This window comes from Saccopteryx bilineata, chromosome 1 (assembly GCF_036850765.1).
Source record: "Saccopteryx bilineata isolate mSacBil1 chromosome 1, mSacBil1_pri_phased_curated, whole genome shotgun sequence".
In the NCBI taxonomy this organism is placed as follows: Eukaryota; Metazoa; Chordata; class Mammalia; order Chiroptera; family Emballonuridae; genus Saccopteryx; species Saccopteryx bilineata.
Genome location: NC_089490.1, coordinates 177,419,812 through 177,425,811, shown reverse-complemented (window position 1 = coordinate 177,425,811; position 6,000 = coordinate 177,419,812). Strand labels below are relative to the sequence as shown.

The 6,000-nt window shown below is 36.8% G+C and overlaps 1 protein-coding gene across 2 annotated transcripts in view; it reads left to right on the top strand.

The window, feature by feature from the left end:
* The first annotated feature begins 2,618 nt into the window (after positions 1–2,618).
* Positions 2,619–6,000, top strand: part of MARCHF1 (membrane associated ring-CH-type finger 1) — a 459,926-nt gene continuing 456,544 nt past the window's right edge. For both annotated transcript variants that reach the window (XM_066280136.1, XM_066280125.1), the window contains exon 1: positions 2,619–2,696. The gene's annotated coding sequence lies outside the window, so the exon portion shown is untranslated. The remainder of the gene's footprint in view (positions 2,697–6,000) is intronic.

Genomic DNA, 6,000 nt, shown 5'->3' with positions numbered 1-6,000 from the left:
GACATTACTTTTCTAAACAGATTCATAATTTACATTTCAGTATTTGTCACACATGGTTAAATTTACAGACTTCTATTTCTAACTTTTCTTAATTAAGGTATTTCTTCTAGGCAGAGGGATATGGTATTATTTTTAAAGTAAGGAAATGTCCACTATACAATTACAGGTCACAGATGTGATTTTTAGACCTTATCAACTTAACTTTGGATATGACATTTTGGGAAGAACTTGGTGTTTAGTCACTTCATTAAAGCTTCTGTGTTTTATAAGCACACTTTGTAAACTAAGATTGATGATGAACAAATGCTGAGATTAAGGTTATTTAAACTGTATGTTTTTTACTATTTTAAAGCAATAGATTTGCCACTAGAGATTTATATTAATATGCTTATTGTTCTAAGGCTATTTTATTGACCTACTGCAGTGAATCCCAACATTGTTATCAGATTTATTTGCATATTTTAAAGAAATGTATCCAGCTCAGGTTCCCTCTGAAGCACTCCTGAACTTGAATCTGTGGTAAAGTAAGTCTCAGGTATCTATCAATGTGCCATAAAATACGTGCAGTTGGGCCAAATGGATGCTCAGATTGTAAATTTAGGATGAAAAAGTTAGACCACACTTGAAAGTACATCAATTTATTTCAGCAAATATTTAACTTTAAGATACTTTAGTAGCAAGCTTTTTTTGTTTTTTTGTTTTGTTTTGTTTTTTGAGAGGGAGAAGCAGGGAGAGAGATGAGAAGCATCAACTCATAATTACATCACGTAATTGTTCATTGATTGCTTTCTCATGTGTGCCTTGACCCAGGGGCTCCAGCTGAGCCAGTGACCCCTTGTTCAATTTAGTGACCTTGGGCTTCAAACCAGCAAACTTTGGGCTCAAGCCAGTCACCATGGGTTCATGTTGATGATCCCACACTTAAGCCCATGACCCAGTGCTCAAGCTGGTGAGCCCACACTCAAACCAAATGAGACCATGCTCAAGCTGGTGACCTCAGGGTTTCAAACCTAGAACCTCAGCATGCCAGGTCAATGCTCTATCCACTGTGGTACCACTGCTCAGGCAGCAATCTTTACGTTAATTATTTTTGTCTTAATTACCAAAGAGAGCACCTACCTTTTTTATTTTGTAATGCTATCCCAAGCTTAAACAAATTGGAATGTCTTATAGAAAATGGCATTATTACTGTGGAATACAAAACTGGTTGAGGATGAATTGTAGCTAGAAATTACTTGGAACATCTCCTGTGTGATGAGAGACAAATCAGAGCTTACATGCAGTGCGTGTGAATATAGAGTACAACAAATTTTCTAAATATTGCTTCTTTTGGTGTAAAGAAACACAAAAGATAGCAGGAGATCTAATCTACTCATGATTTCCAGAAATTATAAAGTGTATATATTCAAAATGAGGGAAAGAAAATCTGTCTTTTAAAAAACAGAATACCAAATACCCTAACAAAGGAGAAATGATCACAAGGGAAAAGTGATTTTTTAAAAAGTTAACGTATTTTGCAAATTCACTCCACAAGAGATTATTTTGCATACAAAGCACAGAGATTTGGATCAATCATTTATTTATTTCTAAATTATATTAAGAGCACAATGAAGTCCTTAAGAGAGTCTGTTTCCTTCTTAGAAAAGCAAGGAGAGGCTACTACTGATTCTAACACATATATTTCAGGGAGCACAGGAATGGCAGTAAAGCTGAAATGTAGTGTGGTGCTCTGTGTCTCAGAACGATGATGCTTCTGCCTCCTGTTGCTGATGTCTTATTAAGGAAGGCGCAGGGAATGTTCATCTTTTTCACCATCACCCAGAGAATGACATTTGCACTTGTTCCCAATCCGTCCTCTGCCTCTCTCTCTTTCCTCTCCCCTTCTCTCTCCCCTTCCTTCTCCCCTTCCCTCTCCTGTTTCTCTTTCTGTTCTTATTTTATAACACCTCTTTCGAAGCTGTTCACTTCAAGGCAGGTCCTTTGACCTAAGCAGATTATTGTGGAAGCATGAAGGACACAGTCAGACTGTCACGCTTTTCAAGAAAGAGATTTGGTTCCAAATAGGACACTAAGCTTTTCAGCCTTCTGCTTATTTACTTAGTCAGCAGGATGCAGTGTCTCTGGGTGCTTAGTGAGCCCCTGGGGAATCGGGAGAGACAAACGCAGAAGTGGCAGCTGCTGCTCATGTAGGAGTCAGTGCCATTAAAGGAAGCAATAAGGGCCTGCGAGACCTAGGTTTCCTTGGTTTCCAGGACAGTTATTAGATGCCATAGAAATGGAATCATCTCCCACAATGCTCTTAGGGTGCTCCAGTGACAAAGCAGTGCAGTTATGACTTGCAGTGAATCATCTTGCTGAGAGACAACTCTCCCTGGATTATTTGCTCTTGCATTTCTTTGAGACTCCCTTCCAGTGTGACATTTTGGCCAGATACCCTGGCTTCTGCTGCACAGTGTCTTACACACTATTTTTCCCTTTTTTGTTTAGAACTGAGCTTGACAAAGCAAGGATATGAACAATTGTGCAGGTGGGCTACTCAGGGCGAGTGAAGAGATAAGGCCTCCAGTCAGGGACTGGCAACCTGCAGCCCTGCCAGTATGCCCCTCCACCAGATTTCCGTAACCCCAGCACGGGAGACTGCCAGCAATGGGAGAAGTACAATGGGCAGGAACAAAGAGAAGAACAAGGAAGTCGAGGTAAGAGGAGGTTTGATTTAATAAAATAGGACAGCCGAGCCAACTGTGGCCAAGGCTGCTCTTTGAGCCACAAGATGTGGTTCTGAGGCTTAAGAGCAGCCAGACTCCTGCTCTCCGTGTGTGACAGTGGATTGGAAAGGAGTCATTTGTAACCAACAGGGACATATTAAATGTAGCCTCTATTTTCTGAATGAAGAAAGGAATTGAATCCGTAAGGACACTTGCTGCTTGACAAAAACTTTTGCCTCTTTTTTTTTTAAAACAGTGTACAGAGTCACTTTGGACTTTTGTGGCTCACAAGGCAAAACCCAGCCATCCCGTTGGCTGTGGTCATTGCTGTTGTCCATTTTCAGACAGTGGGACTGTTGACATTTGCTACTTTTTCTCACTATTCATTAAGCTAGAATGTTTGAAAATGACTTTCTTAAAGTGACAAAAAAACCCAGAACTATAAGACAGCTGTGTCACTGAATCTAGAACATGAATTAAGAAGACATTCACTGCCTCAGAAGATCCATTGCTTTCCACAGACATCCCCAGTGTCTGTGCATGCAAGCATATTATTGAATACTTTTGTTTGGTGTCATGTTCATTTTTTTTCATAAACAAACAAACAAAACAAAACAAAACATTATTTGAAACTTACATGGGTTAAAGAAATATAATATTCAACTTATTACATTCAGACCTTATTTTACAGTGAAATTTAGCAGCTGCTATTCTAAGTTAAACTGCCTGAAGGATCAGATGCTGGAAACTTACTTCCACGTGTTTTGGGAAAGGGACTGAGCAGAACAAGGATAATAGGCAAAAATATAAAGGTTGTGTTCACTTAAACGAAACTTGAGGTAGACTGCCAGGTACCATAACCCTCTTGTCTTTTTACTGTTATCTAGTCCTCAGGTCTAATAGCTTTGTAGAAAATGAGCTTTCCCGGCCTCCAGTTCTGTATGTTAATCTTTTTATCTAAAGAATGGGTACTAGGACAGAGGAGGCAAAAAAACAAAAACAAGACCAAGCAAAACAAACCATCAAAAGAAATGGAGTGAGTGTCAAGGCGTACAGAGAGGAAGAGAGTAATAAACCTAAACATGTTTTGTATCAGAACAAACATTTATAGCCTCTTTGTACTTCATCTGAGCTGAGCGTGAAATATCATTGAAGACCAACAAGATGTTTGTGTGGCTAGAATTTGTAAAAACGTTCTGGAGAGTTGTTTGACTACTTTAGTGTGAAAGATACTTTTTCCTTAGTGATTGCTCTGCTATAGGAACATTGGGTATTTCTGGAGTTTCTAAGAATGAAAAAATCCTTGTAGAGTCAGGACACTTATCAGCTCATTATTAGTTAAAAAATTCTCTTAGCTATGTCTTCTCTTTGACTTGGTAATGGGATGATTAGAACATTAAGGAGCTGTTGAGTTTATTAGCAGAAGGTGGCGAGTGGAGGACACTGACCATTTCTCAAAATAGGTTCAGAGTTGCTAAAAGCAGATTTATAAATGTTACACATCGCTGTCCTTACTCATCGTCTAGATTCTGTGGTTGAATTTAAGATAGTTTTGAAGGAAACTTTAGAAGATGACATTGAGTGGCAACTTTGTTATCTGAAATGATCAGCATTTGAAGGATGTTTGGAAATGAAAACAGTATTTCTTGTCAAGGTCCCCTCCTTCTTTGGCATCTGTCACCACCAGTAATCTCCTGCTGTTGATGTCTACTTGGTGATGAATCAGATAAAGCTGGGATGGCTGGCGTATGTGACTTCTGAAAAAAAATCAAACAATCTTTTCTTTTTTATGATAGAAATAATAATGAAATTATTGTAGCTCTAATAAAAATAGCCATAATCTTTATTCAGATATTGATGTTAAGCCACATTTCCAGACATCCTCACAAATATTTTAAAGAAGTACTTATTTTGTGAATAGCTTCATTTCTTTCAGGGGCAAACACACTTCAGTATGTTACAAGGTGAGTCAGTGAGCATTCTTAAAAGATAATTAGGTTAAATATGGGAGAAAGAAAAGGAGCTTCCAGCCTACATATTATTTTTAAAAAGAGACATAGTTCTAAGAAAGGGAACTACTTTTCAGATTTCAAATATCTCTGGTTTTCTATGGATGGAGTGAAATGTTTCTCTTTAGTAGTTTGCTTGAGACATATTATTACATCTTATTAAAGAGATTATTAAATCCCTTTTTTTGAGGAATTAAATGAATATCCTAAAACAGTTACAGATGCCATTAAAAGTGGATAAATTAAACAACATACACCTTGTGTGTTGGAAAACAAGAAGAATCTGTTTAGGACAAATGTTGATTCTAAAGAAATGTAGACCATCTAGTACACATATGGATTTTTCTGATTGAACAAATAAAACACATCCTCCTTTGGAGTTTTTTAAATGTGTAATGCTTGTCTTAAAGTTGTTGAAATAATACATACTCACATAGAGCAAATGATCTAAGTTCAAAATTAAGGATTTGCTTACTTAAATGTGAACAAATTTAATTTTTTCCATTAGAAACTTAGAGGCTCTTGAATATATTAACCAACAAACTTTATATCTAGTTTTTATGATTTTTAAGGAATACAAAGACTATATATAAACCATTTATTAACTGTTATTGTACTTCAAAAGGTATAAGATGTAAAAACTAATAACATTAAAATTAAAAAAAATAATTCTAACTCCAAGCTTCATAATGAAAGTGCACTTGACATCTTTTGCATGGCATTATATTAAAATTATTTATATATTTGCTTAATAATCCCAGAAGTGCAAAAATAAAATAGCATATTACATCCAGTTTGGATCTGGCTAGTATTCATATTTAGATGAAGGATGCATTTATCTTCTGGAGACATAGGCTCTAGAGGTTGTTTGGACAGTTAAAGGGTAGTGCCTCAAACCTGAATCCAGAGACAAGACTTTGTTAGCACCACTTGATTATTACATAATCAATCTCTTGTGAAATGGATAGACTAATCAATGTTATGAAAGATTTATATATAATGCAGCTAGTCAAATTTATTAATTTATACCTGGAGATAATATTTTTCAGTGATGAAATGCTCAAGGAAAGTTTGAGAAAAAGAATTAAGAATTTGAATTTCCTTTGTAGTGTGGAATCATTGCAGAAAATTAAATGGTTTGGGGTTATGATTGCTCATCTACACCTTGGGAAGTCCCCATCGTTGGGAAGACCGTGGAGGAAAACAACTCCCTAAGAAGGTCCGTAGCTCTGGGTCACTCCAGAGCTCTCCTTCTCTAGTTGAGAACAGAGATTGATCAGTTTAGT